The sequence below is a fragment of the Rhipicephalus microplus genome, chromosome 6 (assembly GCF_043290135.1).
Source record: "Rhipicephalus microplus isolate Deutch F79 chromosome 6, USDA_Rmic, whole genome shotgun sequence".
NCBI classification, from domain to species: domain Eukaryota; kingdom Metazoa; phylum Arthropoda; class Arachnida; order Ixodida; family Ixodidae; genus Rhipicephalus; species Rhipicephalus microplus.
Genome location: NC_134705.1, coordinates 120,632,457 through 120,649,263, shown reverse-complemented (window position 1 = coordinate 120,649,263; position 16,807 = coordinate 120,632,457). Strand labels below are relative to the sequence as shown.

The following is a 16,807-nucleotide window of genomic DNA, read 5'->3' as shown; positions in this document are numbered from 1 at the left end:
ATTTGTGCACTACTTGCGATGAACAATACTGTGTGCTTTCGCAAGCGAAACCAGGTTACAGCAAAAAAGAGAGATAATAAACACGTGTCAGCGTACCAGCAATCACAGAGTTTCTCGCTATAGTAGCTAAAAGAAAATCTTGCGCCACCATCTGCAAAGTTTCGGAGAAATACCACGATGGCAATGATGGTATATTACGCTAGGATGCATGTGTTGAGCAAGGTTTTGGCAAAAAAGTAAATACGACTGCACAAATAAAGCTTGTCCAAAAAAGCTGTATGCATGCATGTCTGTACATACATACATACATACATACATACATACATACATACATACATACATACATACATACATACATACATACATACATACATACATACATACATACATACATACATACATACATACATACATACATACATACATACATACATACATACATACATACATACATACATACATACATACATACATACAGACACACCAACGGATGTTTCGCCCCACTCATCATCATTCACTCCGTGGATATGCCGTGTTTTTTTTTTTTTTTTGATAAGCCGAGCAGCGAGAAGTCCGAGGTTGAATTCGACAGCTCGAATTTTATTTCGGAGAGCAGTAAAGGACGAGGATCGACCAGGACCAGCCAGTACTCGTGGGTGAGCGCAGTTTCGCATTCGTTTTTTCTAGCGAGTAGCTAAACAGACTGGCTGCTTAATCACTTTGTTTTAAATTTATTTGACAGAGTTTCAACTAGCGTTTAGAGAATAGATTATTCACGAGCTTATTCATCTTAACGAGCCCATCCCACAATGTTCCTTCATTCCCGTGGCCCAAAAGTCAGAAAAGGTAGACAGGTGTAAGAATTGCGAGCTTTCTTATGAGCAGAAGTAAAACGATCTGAAAGCACTTTCTTTGCGGCAAATGTCAAGTGCGATGGTGTTTTACTGATGCGCGCGGAACTGTCTGTTTCAGCGACACAAACGCCTTGGTGAATGACTACTGCATTTGCTTTGAAACACATACGAAAACGTGTTGCAGTTATGTGTACCAAACTTTTCAAAACCAGAAATAAAGGATGTAGGCATGTTTTGTACACCTTTGAATTTTGTTTTTACTGTAGTGTCTTTGCTCAAATATTGATATTTCTTGCAACGTTTTAATGTTGCCATCGCAGCAAGTATTCAATTAAAAATTTTCACTTTTAATAAGTACATTATTATTGTGGAGTTCATTTTGATATACTACTACATTACCTTTATTTAGTTTACGAAACAGAAATATAGTACTAGGATTTCGTTTATTAAAAAAAAACCAAATGAAATTTCGGACAGCATTTCCCATGACCTTTTTTTTTTTTTTACGTGATCTCGGAACAACACCAGATGGTCAAATTTCCCAGGATCTTCAGCTACGGCGTACCTCATATCGTGGTTCAGGGACCTTAAACCCTTCGAAATAAGAATGAATTCACACGCACTGCTTAGTTCTTCGATACTTTTAAACAGGGTTGTCAAACTCGCCAGCGGGCCGCATGCAGCAACGCAATTTAGCCCCGCAAGGGCCGGGCCAGGAAAACAAGCGAAGATGAAAGTGGGAGGTGGGAAGTGGCATAGGGTAGGTTGTCGTAATTGTCAGCTAACGTTACCTTTTGCAAGAAAATCTTTTTTTTTTCATATCTGATATAGAGCTAATTTCCGAAGAATTGGCGTACAGCATTGCAACATGTGAATACCTACCGTAATGACCTGGACGCCGATTCTAAAATAGTTTTTTGTTTGAAGGGCATGTTTCAACACTATGTGGGGCCCCGTTGCAACGATCTAGTGGCTAAGGTACTCGGCTGCTGACCCGCAGGTCGTGGGATGGAATTTCGGCTACAGCGGCTGCATATTAGATTGAGGCGAAAATGGTGTAGGCTCGTGAGCTCAGATTTGGCGCATGTTAAAGAACCCCATGTGGCCGAAAATCCGGAGCCCTACACTACACCATCTCTCATAAGAGATGTTGTAGTGGTTCTGACACCGTAAACTTTATTCATTATTATTATTATTATTATTATTATTATTATTATTATTATTATTATTATTATTAGAACATGATGGCAGCACGGAACTCCCCACGAAAACAAATATAATTATTATCTAAAGTTAAAGTCCCAGAACCATGATACGATTATGAAAGACGCCGTAGGGACGGGTTCCGGAAATCTCGGCCTGCTGGGGTTCTTCTACGTGCATCTAAATCTGTTTACACGGGCCTTACACATCTTCGTTTCCATCGAAAATGCAATCGCTGCAGCAGGGAATCGATCCCACGACCTTCAGGTTAGCAGTCGACAAGAGTAACCTCTAGAGCACCATGGTGGAGCCCTCTCAACCATACATTCTAAAGAAAGAATTAGAAACAATACAGGACGAAGATGATAATGCACGGACCACAGGCCGCAAATGAAAAGCCCGCGGGGCTGGCGTTTGAGACGCTGCTCTAAAAACTTGAGGAGTAGGAGAAGAAGCAGGCATGCATAGAAAGAAACCGTATGCTATAAAGAGGATGTGCCAAACGGTGTCTGCGGAGGACCGCCGAAATTGGTGCTTACTTCGATCGGCGAAGTCGAAGCAGAGCAAGGTTTAGCAGGAGGGTAATCTTTAGTGTCCGGTAGCTCTCTCGATACGCGGTGATATCATTCAAGCTCTGGCGGGAATGATACACTGCAATTGTATCGATAAATGTGTGCAGAGTTCCCCTTCAGGGGGAGGGGGTGAAGGCTTGTCGTAGCCCATTCCTCATATTTAGTAAATGTGACACACTTTGTACCCCCTTCCCTATCTTTCAGGCGAATCAAATTGGGGTGGGTCCACTGGCTACCCCTCGTGCACACGCTTGCAGCCTAGAAGCTTGTATGCTTTCAAAAAACTATTTCTGGGACACCCAAAGAACGTCTTGAGGCAGAAAAAAAAAACGCGAAAATGAATGCTTTTACGGGCCAAAACTATTCCGCCACATACGTACTTTCCATGTTCGTCGGGAATCAGGTCGCCCGAGTCGGTGAGTTTATCTGTCTTGTCGGCTATAAACCTTCCCCCTGCGTGCAAGTGATACAGCACAATGTGAATAGTCCGCGACGCAAGTCATCTTTAGCGTACCACACGTGCTCAGCCTAGTGTCTTGTTAGCTGCAGGCTGAGCTCGGAACTTGCGTTACTCAATCCGAGAACAGTCCTTCATGGGACCACAGGAAGAGATAAACACCCGCCCATCGTGTGCTGTATTAGTCGTTTTCCGACTACCCTCCACCACCTCCCCCACATGTCTAATACCTTTCTCAGATGTGTAGCCTAAATCACGGTTATGTGTGTAACCGCGGTTTGATTATGTGAAACCCTCGTTACACAGGCAGCCTAAACCACAGTTAACGTAACTGTGGCTGTGTTTAACCACAGTTCCATTTCTGTTACACGGCACGCAAAACAGCGGTTATACCTCTATACACGGTTGTACGGGACCGAGCTTGGCAACCCAGGTTTGGTGGTTAACGTACGCGAGCCACGGTTACACATAACCACGGACGCTAACTACAGTTTAGGCTGCCGTGTAACAAGGGTACTTGTTGCACATAAAAGGCGAGGGCGAGCAATATTGATGTGAGGACCAGCAATATTGACTGGGCACGGCGAACCGCTGTCGAACTTGGCTCTAAGCATGCCACCCGTTTTGCTTATCCAGGTTCTTCTTGGTTTCGCTGGTTTCAACAACGTGCTCTGCAACTTCGGCAATCCACCGGTATCAACTACGAACGTGACATCTTGGCATGACGCACCGGCGCCTGACTGTCCGCCTATCGGCCACTTCGCTGGAGGTGTGACGTCACCAGGGCCACCGGGTATAGAAGAAGAGCTGCATCGCTTCGTCTTCACTGGGCACGGCGAACCGCTGTCGAACTTGGCTCTAAGCATGCCACCCGTTTTGATTATCCAGGTTGGTCATGATTCTTCTTGTCGAAGTGATGACATGCTACTAGTGCTTCTGCCGTGCCCTCGGCGCTGTCTTTGCATTGCGTACGAGTGTTTTTCTGTATTCAAAATATTGTTGTGTGGCGATGTTGAGAGTAACCCTGGTCCAGATATCCAGAAATCTTTAGATAAGATTATAAAATCGAAGGAGTCAATGCAGAACGATATATCCGAAATGAAAGCCTTGCAATGCAAGCTTGATGCTTCGCTTTGCAGTGTAATGGCTAGACTTGAACCGATCGAAAAACATGTGACAGGTTTTCAAACTTCCCTGCAGCCTATAGCACCAATCTAACAACATCTGCAGTCGCTCCATAAGTCGGTTATTTCGCAAAAGCAAAAGGTAGTGAATCTCGAAGATTACACTCGGCGGTCAAATTTGCTTGTTTTTGGTGTACCCGAGGCTAAATCAGAATCTGAAAATGAACTGAAGGAGAAGGTTATCGGCAACATCTTCGATAAACGGCTTGGTGTGAAAGTTGCATCCGTTGGGCGTATCCACAGACTGGGAAAACGCATCAAGGAGACCGGTAACAGTGAAAATGATAGCGGTAGAGGCGAGCAAAAAACCTGACTAGTAATCTTGTACTTCCAAGACTTCAATGAGAAGATGGCTGTTTTCAGTAACATTAAGAAGCTGAAAGGCTCGAAAATTTACATTCAGAATGCTTATTCCAAAGAAACTCTCCGCAAGCGAAAACTTCTCTGGGAATCGGCACGCAAGGATAAGGATGAAGGGGTGGATCCAAAACTTTATGACGATAAACTTAAAATTAATGACGAAACATATCTTTGGGATGATTTAACAGGTAGACGAATGAAGCTCATTTTGTCCCCCGCGCAGTCGCAGTCGAAGTGACATGATCCCGGCAGCGATTTTTATCGCAACAGGCTCATTGTATTGAATATGAATGCCCAAAGTGTTGTCAATGAATCCCAATCCCTGGAAATTGCATTACTTGCGCACAACCCCGACGTAGCAGTAATAACTGAGACTTGGTTAATTAGCGATATCACTGACGACTGCGTCTTTCCTTTATCGTTTTCGGTCTTCAGACGTGACCGTGGGTCACGAGGGGGGGGGGGGGGTGTGGCTGTTCTGTTAAAGAAAAATGTAAAAGCTGTGATTTTAAATCATATAGAAGACCACGAAAGCCTGCTTCTCAAGATAACATTTTCTAGTTTCACTTTCGTCCTATGTGCGCTGTACAGACCTCCCAGTTCTGATTCTTCTTATTTGCGAAAGCTCCAAGATCATTTGTTTAGTTTCCGCAAAACCAGGCTTATGCTTGTTGGCGATATCAATCTACCAGGTACTGATTGGCCTACTGGATGTGTCGGAGCCGCAGAGCACTCTGATATTCTATCCGACATTATGCTAACTCATAATTTAAACCAGGTTGAGCCCACCAGAATTTGCGGTACAGCTAGGTCCGTACTCGATCTTGTGTTCTTAGATCGCAGTTTTTCTGATTATTCATTTCATGTAAGTGACGGGATTTCTGATCACAAGGTTGTAGTTACCAATGTATTTCTGGAACCTAAAAAACGTTTGGCGGGAGTTAAGCATACATATGTCAAAGACTACTCCAGGGCGAGGGACGAGTCTGTTTTGGATTACCTTGACATAGCTTACGAAAGCTTTCAAGGTAATGATGTGCGGCATTTGTGGGAAATGTTTAAAGAGCATTGCAAATTTTGTTTAAAGTCTTTTACACCTGATAAGAAAAAACGAATCAAAAGGGTCAATCCATGGATTAACCGAGATATTATTCACCTAAAGCGGCGAATTAAACGTATCAAGATGACTCGCTGTCCCGATTGTGATGTCTTAAATAGGTTAGTCTCTAAACTTTCGAGCAGCGTAAAATCCGCAAGGAAACGGTATTTTTGCGAAAGTTTGCCCCAGTTCATTTTAAACGATCCAGGAAAGTTCTGGAATCACATCCGTAGTGCACGTAAATCGGTCGATCAATTATTGGTTGATGGCAAGATGGAAACATCTCGTCTCTCCATTGCTAATGCTTTCGATTCCTTTTTTTTCATTCTGTGTTTTCAAACGATCAAGGTGATGAATTTTATATGGAGGCTCATTCGGAACAGATCGAGCTTGTTTCTTTTGAAGGAGTTTTTGAAATGCTTCTGCGATTAGATCCTAAGTGCACTACTGGCCCGGATGAAATCCCGAACGCCTTTCTGCGTCGCTATGCAGAATCTTTAGCTCGGTTTTTGACAGTCATTTTTCGTGAATCTTTTCGGACGTCCGTGCTGCCCATATATTGGCTTATGGCTAGGGTAATTCCAGTTTTTAAAAATAGAGACCGTTTCCTTGTTTATTTATTTTTTTATTTACAAATACTGCTGTCTCACAGTTCGAAACATTGCAGGAGTGGGTCCATAACAGTGAATACACACTAAACTAACAAAACACATGGTTTGGTAGTTCATTCAAAAAACTATTGGTAGGCAACTTTCGGAGAGAAACATCCAGATTATTCCACAATTCCACTGTGAAAGGAAAAAATGAAAACTCAAAACAATCTAGAAATGGCATGAAGGGTGCGATGTTAATGGGGTTTGACCTGCGAGTGTTTGCAACGGAGTTGGCAAAGGAAAAGGGCATGTCAATGGTGATTATCTTGTTCACGATTTTATGTAAAGTGCCGATACGCTCGCAAGTACGTCTTTGTTCAAGTGATTTGAGTGATAGACGTACAGCGTGTGACGAAGGCGAAAAATTGTGATCATAACGGCGATATATGAATCTTATTGCTTTTTTTTTAACACCTTCTAAGTGTGCTATGTCGCATGCGCAGTGAGGTGACCAGACAACGGAGGCGTATTCAAGAACAGGCCGTATCAGGGATTTGTATGCTGTTAGTTTGCATTCGTGAGTTGCATCTTTTAACGTTCGCTTCAAGAAGCCCAATTTTCGGAGCGCTTTCGAGCAGATTAGGTTTATATGTTTATGCCATTTTAAGTTCGGTGAGAATGTTACGCCAAGATACTTGTATTCGTTGACATGCTTCATGTTCTGGCCATAGGAAAAACGTAGGGGTTCCTTCTTGTTTGTGAATGTCATACTTACCGTTTTGTTAAGGTTTAGTGCCATTTGCCACGTTGAGCTCCAGGTACGGAAAGAAGAAAAAACATTATTTAACTGTATTTGGTCACGGGAGGTACTAATACAAGAATAGAGGACACAGTCGTCGGCGTATAGACGGAGTTTGACCTTTGTATTTTTTGTTATTTCGACAACATCGTTGAGATAAATTAGGAAAAGAAGAGGCCCAAGGACCGAGCCCTGCGGCACACCTGATGTGACAGGGAGGGATGACGAATGCGAATTGGTAAACGCGACAAACTGCTGCCTTAAATTTAGGTAATCTGAAAGCCAAGATAACAAGCGAATGCCGTGAGTGCCGCGCAGAAAGGCTTTTAAGTTGAGGAGGAGTTTATTGTGGCAAACAGTGTCAAACGCTTTCGAGAAGTCAATAAAAATGGCGTCCACTTGACCGCGACCGCTTAAAGTCGAAGCGATGTCATGCGTAAACCCCAGCAACTGCGTGACTGTTGAAAATCCTGCACGAAAGCCATGTTGATTTTGGGAGAGGAGGTTGTTTTCAGTTAAATATGTGACTACATGTTTGTGAATAATGTGTTCAAGAATTTTACAGCAGGTGCAGAATAATGAAATAGGTCGATAGTTTGGAATTACTTGTTTGTCGCCAGATTTGAACACCGGAACAACTTTTGCATTTATCCAAATCTGCGGTACAATTCCTGTTTCAAGGGATCTCTGAAAAATGACTGTTAAATACCTCGCATTCCATTCAGCGTAACGTTTTAAAAATGTGTTAGGGATGTTATCAGCGCCGGCACTCTTATTTGTGTCGATGTTCAGTAGGAGATTGACAACTCCAGCGTAACTAATTTGTAGTTCTGTGAAGGCAGGCAATGTACTGTCAAGACCGAAAGCGGGACTGGTGCCATCATCTGTACTAAACACTGATTTGAAATAACCATTGAACGCTTCCGAGATAGTTAAAGAATCCGAAGAGGGCTGCTCGTTCACAATAAGTAAGGAAGATGTCGGGCCTGCAGGATTAAGAGTTTTCCAGAATTTAGATGGGTCGTTTTTCATAAAGGTTGTTAACGAACTTTCATAGTAGAATTTGCGGGCAGCATGCATTTTTTCTCTTAGCTCTGTTTTCAGAGAGTTCAATAAGTGCTAGTTATTTAGGAGAGTGTTACGATGCCTTCGAAGTCGCTTTATTCGCCGAGTAAGCTGAATAATTTCTCTGTTTAGCAAAGGATGCCGAGGGTTTCGTTTTAGGCACTTCTGTGGGACATATGTGTGTATGCAGTGTTCAACAATCTTAAAAAACTGATCAACTAACAAGTCCACATGACATTGGTTGCTATTGAACAAGAAATCATCAAAAGACGCTGCTAGAACTGCAAGAATTGAATTGTCGTCCGCGTGGGTAAAATCCAGGGCCCGGATTCACAAAACTAACTTACGAAAACATTTTTGCGCAAGAGAAATTTTCTTGCGTAAGTCGATTCACGAAACGAAAAAACGTCGTAAGAGGCCATAGTTGTCACATCGGCCGCTGCAAATAAAGCGCGCTGTAACTGCCCGGGAACATGTCAGCGATGGTGATGCAGTTGCTATATTTGCTTACGTCACCGAAAAGTGCTCGTAAGTGGATTCACGAAGCGAAATTGTGCGTAAAAACAGCATGGCTGAGAGAAAATCCCAAGAGTGGTCCGGACCACTCTTAGGAACAATGTGGCTACTTAGAACCTGCTGCCGCAGCGGTATACTTTGGTGCCCTGGCTGGTTTTGAGTTAATTCACGCCCATCAAGGGCTGCCTGATGACAGCTGGTGCGTTTTTATTTCTTTCGGTGCTTTGAGCTTTGCGTGTTGTTTCCCTTGTATGCAGTGGATGGTGTTGACAACCACCATCGTCCAATAGGTTCAAAGTCGCAGTAATTGAAGAATTCTATTGGGCGTCAATGGCATAAAACTACGCATGTAAAGATTTGTGGTTGGATGAAAACCAATGTGATACGTGAATGGTCGGTGCATTCGAACGCGACATGGCATATAATCAACCTTATTTGTTATGTTGTTGTGTTGCGCCCCATCTCATCCAATTAAAAGTGCGACTCGAGATCCTTGCCTCATTGGTGGAAATTACCACCAAAGAGGTTAATGGGAGCACACTCTTTGCACGCTATTGGAAATAAAAATGAGAGAAAGTTTTCAGTGAGTGGTTCCTAAAGTTTGTGCTCTAGTGTACTTTCATTGGCTCTAACAGTCCAATGGTTGCGATCTCTGAAATACAGCTGTCGATACACTTTGGGACGATCTGGAACAAAGCGTACTTTGTAAACCAAAGCGTATTAGGGGTGCGCATGATTACGCATGCAACTCCACAAACAAATCATGCATCTTCACCTTCACTGTTCAGACACCGATATGGACCGTGATACTATGGCAAGCAATCGGAATGAAATGACCCTAGTAACTTTGTATGACACCAAAAATATGCAAACCCTCACGATTCTAGAGCAAACCTTGGCTGAATTCATCCCTGCGTCAATTACCAGCCATTTAACTTGGCGCACGAACATCATTCAAAGGTAGAGCGAGCCACTGACAAGTATTTTGTGCGACGTAGCGACCACTTGAGCTGAGAATAATAGCGTTGCGAAGGCGAATCCCCTGTCGCATGCTCTGATCGAAGCAGACGATAAACGCGAGCAGACGACGGCTTGGCCGACCGGCACAGCTTGTGATTGGTTGTGAAGCAATACCCTCCACATCAGCTCACTCCGTGACGTTGCCAAAACACTTCTTTCATCTGGCACGCCTGTCCTGTTCGTCGTATCACCCCCCTCGCACATAAGAGAAATTTTTTTCACGCCGTGAAAATAGTGCAAGTACTTTCTAAGAGCTCTCTTATCGTCTTATGTGCTGCGCAGTTGTCGAAAACAACATGGCGTCGTAAACAGCATATCGGTCGGTGCGACTTTCAGCAAATGCTTCTCGCACGAGTTACTTCAGCGTTTGACCGGATGTGTTGTGATTACAGCAGCTTTTTCGGTGCGTGTAAGCAGTGCGGAAAGCTGTGGCAGTGCAATGGTGTACGGTGAAGCGCAGCGAAGCCTGTGCGTTAGTGTGGTTATCAAGCGGGGATCGGCGTCGATGTATCGACCACAACTGGCACTCGAGAAGCCTGCAATGTGTGTTTGTGTGCCGGTAACAGTTCGTTCGCTTGACTTTCCAGTCTCTCAGTTGGGTGCTGTGCGATATTTCGGATTGACATCGTTTTGACACGTTATTTGAGTGACCCCAAGTACGTACGGAAACGTATGGACTACGCGCTCGGTTCTTGCTTCGCCACTAGTAAGCCCGTACGCTTCTATTCACTGGAGAGCAATGTACTGTTCGGGAGTGAAACGATGTTAGTTGTGAACAGTGGTGCTGTGTTGACGTTCCAAGACTTGTGAACACGCTGTGCTCGTGTGACCGAAACTTGAAAGACAGCGTTGATAACTGTTTTGCCCTGCGAAGTCGTGGTGGGCAGCTTGGCGCTTTTGTTTGTTAAGTCGTCACTTCCCCTTTTTGTGATAACCATAGTCCTAGCGCTGTGATGTGATCAACCAAAACTGCGAGATGCTACATTCTGTTGTGGATCGTGTTACTTTGGAAGCGCGCCTAGACTGTTCTTCGGTAACAAATTGAGAGTTCTATGTGGCAGCGAGAGCCCGTGAACGTCAATCTTCCCTCCAGCCCCCCAAAAAAGCAAAGATTTCACCGGTGCCTTGCTTTGGATGAAGTTGTAGGCCAATATCGCCTAACTACAGGTTTCCGAGTTCGTCTGGCCATCGTTTTGCACGGCACTAGAGCCTTGACAACAGCCGGTCATGGCCAGTTCTTACACTATATCAGTGGACGTGCATGCCTGGCCAGCCCTTAATTGCTGTCATCGGCCGCTTCCAGTCTGCAGATGTCCTTTGCCTCTTGGCCGTAGTGCACACTTGGTTCGTCAGGACACCGACGGCTACTAAATGCTGCCATCGGTGAGTTGAGCTTGCTGAACTAAATTTCACCGGTACTATAATTCACGCAGTTCTATAACGTGTGCAAGTTTTTAAGCCCATCAGATGTAATGTTTCTCTATGGTAAGTTGAAGCATGAAAAATTTACTACTACTGTTATATACATACATATATTATGGAGCAAATACATAAAAAGTTTTTTGTGATTTGATACAAGTGAGCTCTTGTTTGATCATGAGGTTGGGCCTGTCGATTGACCACGTTTGATAGTTAGAAAGTTAATGTGAATTTATTTTTCAGGAGCCAGGTTGCACTTAAAAATTTATGTTATTTTGGAAAATTAGTTCTATAGACGATTACCACTGCGGTAGTACTATACTTCAGTAGGACATATATATTGCGGTACGTAAATTTTACATGAGGCTTCAGTTTATTTCAAAGTGATTATAGCAGACTTTGGTCACTTTAACGAAGTGATAGCTTCCTCAAATAAGTATTAGAAGTGAGTGCTTTTAATGATTGTTTTTAAATATCTCGTTTTTGGCTCTTCACAGATCGCAGAGATTGGTTTGTTAAGGTCCTGTGATGCATCGGTTGCACATTCTGGCACATCAATCCTCATCATTACTTGGAGCACCTGTACAAAAATAGGAAGGACACGTTCTCCCTAACTGTGCAAGCCTATGTCACTGCTCGGACTGTTATCATTCAGCGGATGTGACGTGGAAGCATGCATGGCAGCCTCATCTTGAAAGACTGCAATCTGCTTGGGAGCTTCGAGGGCACAAAACTGCCTACGGCTGGCTGCAAGGATAGTTTTTTTTAATAAACGATTACGTGAACACCACTTACTGTGCACAAATTGAAAACCCAAGCATGGTTGCTTTCAGTGGATACCTGTAATATTCTTACACATAATTCTTATTCAACATTTATAGAACTAAAATGCAAGATAATTGAGAATGTTGAAAGCTGAAAGCCTGCAGCTTATGAATGAAACTCCAATAATCTGAGACTCAAAAGCGTGTGCTTTGCAACGAGCACAAATACTTTGATTCCTTATTGAGCTCTCCAGCTTGTGACTCCCTCTGTGGATCAAATGCTCTGGAAGGAAATAGCAAGTGGGTGAAAATTGCCTTGCTGTTCACAACTTGCAAGGAGAAAGACCTATTGAAGAAGCCTCAGATGACATAAGGCCAGTAACTGCATCTTTTACCTAATGTAGCTTTTTCTCTCTCAGTGCTGTTGCTTGTGTTTCAGCCGAACATGTTCACCACGACTGCATAGTGATATATATTTTTCTACAAATTGTACCTGACCTAAGCATGCATTGTTGATCTCTAAAGGTGATGTTCAGTGTGTTTCAAAGCCATGGCTTCTCATTTCTCTGACTGTGGCTAGCCTATTTCAGCAGCAGAGCGATGCAGCTAGCACACATGCAATCCAAGTCATGGAGCGCTCCTTTGGTGTTCTGTGCAGGACACAGCATATCCATCCGGCAAGACACTGGTATGAACAATAATGGTGAGTGTTGTTGGCACCTGTTGGAGCCCGTTGTGTTTGTTGTGTATGATTATTTTCCCTGATAAAGTGCATTTTTGAAAGGTTTTCTTCATTTAGAATAATAGATGTCAGAAACAAGCACACTCATAATCCACAAGTTCTTTGTGTCTTCTAGACTGCCCATTTGCTCCTATATGCGGTATGGTGAGCTGGCTATGTTAGATAGCCTTAAAGTTATCAACATTGGCTGTTGTGTTGTTATGCAGTCTAACTTGTGTTTCTTAGTGAACTTATTTGTGGTCTACTTCTCGCACCTAGTGTAAAGTCGAAATAAAAGAAACTCTATTGGCTTTTTATGCCTGTCAGAAGTTTCATGCCTTCATCTATACCATTGTGGTTTTGCTCTTGTATCATATTAGATATATTTTCAGCCTTCACTGTTTGTGTGTGTGTGTGTGTGTGTGTGTGTGTGTTGAGGCTTGTAATTGGCTTCTGAAAATACAATGTCTGTAAATATGAGCACATAATTGACAACTATACACTCTTGCATGTAGCATGGTTGTAACAATGATCTGTATTTTTCTAAGTTCCAGCAGTAACAAGGGGTTCGGTGCTCCACGGTCATTTACAGTGTATCAAGAACAGAGCACAGAAGACCAACAAGTATAAAGGGACTGCCAGTGACTGTTCTCCTGCTCAAAGTTTACAACAGCAGAAAGAGCACATTGTGATGTCAGGAGAGGCTGCTGCTTAACTTCTTAGCAGTGCATTATTCAGCAGTTCCTTTGCTTGCATTCGAAATTATTTAAATTTTGCATGGAAGATACCAAAGTATGACACTAATGTAAAGGCTGCTGTAGTGTTAGTGGGCAAATATTTTTGAGCTGAAGTTTTTAACAGGTGTGTTAAGTGCCTTCGTGCCTCTACATTTGCATGCCAGAAATCACAGCATCCATGGTCGCCAATGGTAAATGTGTTTGCATTCTTTGTAGTACAAGAAGTAAAGCCATGGATGCAGTAATCATGTACTTAGTCGATGTAATCCTTCAGTGTACACTCATTTGTATAGCACCAATGATGCCATGAGTGTATAAGCTCTGGGAAGTGAATCTATGTGGATTATTTTATTTGGAAGGAAGAGGATCATCACTACTTCTAGTATATCTTAACAGTAGATTTTAGTGCTTGGGTATTATCACACTGCCTGTCCGTCCTTCAACAGTCTACTTATCTACTGTGTAAGTGTAACTTTTTAAATGTATACTTTGCTCGGATAGGTTTGTTCATAATGTAATGCAAGTGACTTATCATCTATGCAGCTCTACTCAGACTAGAAATAAAAGTATTTATTTTTTTTATACGTAGCTGTAGCATGCATTCACTTGTGTTTTTTTTTCTAGGTGCCTGTACAATTGTTTAGCCCTACTCGGTTGCTGACCCGCAGGTCGCGGGTTCAAATCCCGGCTGCGGCGGCTGCATTTCCGATGGAGGCGGAAATGTTGTAGGCCCGTGTACTCAGATTTGGGTGCACGTTAAAGAACCCCAGGTGGTCGAAATTTCCGGAGCCCTCCACTACGGCGTCTCTCATAATCATATGGTGGTTTTGGGACGTTAAAACCCCACATATCAATTGTTAAGCCCTACAAAAGTGCTGGTATACTCTAATATTGAATCTGGCATCTTAAAATAGTTTGTTAGTGGAAGTAAGAATGTGTTTATAACCAATATTACTATCCTCAGATGAACTGTGAAAACTCGTTGGAAATTTATTTACAGTTTTTGAACATTGTGAAGGCAAATGTTATGTTCTTTTATTGTGGTCCCTGTTTCATGCAAATGACCCATAATTACTTGGCAGTGGCACAGTATTAGTTGTTATTTTACACATATGTACTGAGCAACATCGCAGTTGAGGCCAGCAGCAAGTCATACATGCAGTTCACTGGAGCATCACCTCACATAGTGTATAGTCTTTGCCCACCAGTAAACTCAATATTTTTCAAGCAGACTAATAGACAGCTGTATGGGAACTGTGTTGGTGTGCAAACTTTGAAGTCTTCTTGAGGAGTGTTTTTCATCATTTTTGTCCAAGTGAAGTAGCTACCCAAGGCCACAACTGGTGGGAATGTGGTGGTTTCCTCTTTCCAAAAGCACTCCTACCAGCTGCCTCAATGTTAGCATGGGGTGAATTCACAAACTGGAAAAATATTTGGTCTTTGTTTTCTTGGCCGAAAGAGTCACTTCCACCGTTGAGCCACCACGACGCGCCAGAATAGAAACTTTTAGCTAAATAAAGTTGATTCTACTTTTGAGAAGTGTTTTGGGGAAACGAAATGGCACCTATAGCTGTCAATATAAACACTGTTTGCACCAAGGAGCTTAGTAGCTTATATTTGTATTATTCATGTATTGTCTAGAATTTACTCGCGCTGTGCCAACTTTCAGCCCAAGTGTCCTAACATGCTTTGTTAGTGGCTTGTGAATGAGCCAAGCTATGTAAATAGAGTGATATTGCAGACATGTACAAAATATTGATGCACAGCCCTTTTCTTTAGCATGACATTGTCAAGGGCTTTATTCTTGTGTTTTTTATAAAGAGTGCTTGTCACTGGGCATCAGCGGAAAACTATGCATCAAGCTTTTGCGAGATGGTTCGAGAAACACCGTGTTCAGACATAACAGTGCCGGTGGATTTCTCTCGTAAGTTACTTTCTGCAGTATATTCAAAATGAGTTTATTAGAATTGTTGTTTTATAGCCATGCATTTTAATATTTACACCTGAGTGTGTGTATGTATGTATGTACGGGTGTATATATGTATATGTGTGTGTGCGTATATGTATGTATGTATGTATGTATGTATGTATGTATGTATGTATGTATGTATGTATCTTTTAAATGAGAATCCGTTTATCATTGGTGAGTAAGTTTGGTAATGATATGGCTGAATTTGTTTCTAGTTATTTTTCTTTTGAGCCATTACATCTTTCAATTTATTTTGTACTGCATAAAAATAAATGTAACCTTACACAGAATATGTGTGTTCGAAGAAGTTGTTATATTTACCAACCTACAGTCATGGGCAAGAAATTCGGTAAAATGGAAGGGACCTGCGAAGATTAGTTTACAGCATAGCTACTCTACATGGCATATCTCGTACACATTGCGTTGGTTGAATATCTCGATTTCAACCTTTCAATTTTAATCAGAATAAGCAAGCTATCACCCGTCGTTGTATATGTGTGTGATATTTATGCATACTGTGATACCGGTTCGCAATTGCAATTAAGGTCACAAACCTAGTCAAGCTGAATACACGAATTTTGTCCATGCACCTTTCATCTGCACTGGAACTGTTGTTAATAAAAATAAACTTCAGTTTAGAAATTTATTTTAGTACCCAAAAGCAGGGTATCTCTTTATCACACAAATCAAATTGCTATTGTTCTGTTCCATTCTGGACAATAGGGGACCCTCTCAGCAGAACTAGATTAACTGCTATAGTTCATTTTAACCATTGACAGCGACATTACACTGAAGCGTGCAGCATGAGAAATAGTGGGAGAGAAGACAGAAACTAATCACTCTGTTCGCGTCAGCGCTAACTGTCCGTGCCCTTTGGTCTCGCTGCATGTGATTATGCCCACCAAATTAGCACGAAAGCGTGTCCCTACAAAGGCAGTCAACTTGGCTGCAAGCAGTTAGCTCACTGCATGTGTAGAATTTCTTCAAAACACCGTGAAGACTGATTGCTGGTCGAATATCCAAACACGTGAAAAGTAATATACCTATAATATAATATATACGGTATTTCAGCACTGGACACTTTTGCGATAAAAGAGAATGGAGGAAAAAATTATGAACCCTGAATTGTTTAATTTTTGAAGGAGCACAATACAGCGCTTTTGGGTCAAAAGGGGAGTGAAAGAAGCAAGTGCGAAAGCCTACTTCTCAAAAAATTAGTACCCGCCACCACGCATATTGTCAGGCTGGGCAACCTCTTGAAAAAAAAAAGAAGTTCTTAGTGATTCTGCGAATCGAACCAAGTACCTCGTAGATTGTAGTTGAGCGCTGTAACCGCTCGTCCACTGCAGCAGTGCTTGCATTCGCCCTATTGCTGATATATCGTCATTCCTTCGAATGAAGTCAAATGCAAAAACGTCCGGTGAAACGTTGTCGAAAATATAAAAAATTGTTAGAATGCGTTTGCCCAAGGTTAC

General features: G+C 42.4%; 1 protein-coding gene and 1 long non-coding RNA gene across 3 annotated transcripts in view; one reads left to right on the top strand and one right to left on the bottom strand.

Annotated features, from left to right (window-relative positions):
• Positions 1-16,807, bottom strand: part of LOC142765457 (uncharacterized) — a 143,072-nt gene that overhangs the window by 56,162 nt on the left and 70,103 nt on the right. The window lies entirely within an intron of this gene.
• Positions 11,122-15,622, top strand: LOC142765459 (uncharacterized). Its single transcript, XR_012884261.1, has 2 exons — positions 11,122-12,608; positions 13,175-15,622. It is a non-coding gene; the product is annotated as an uncharacterized LOC142765459 (long non-coding RNA).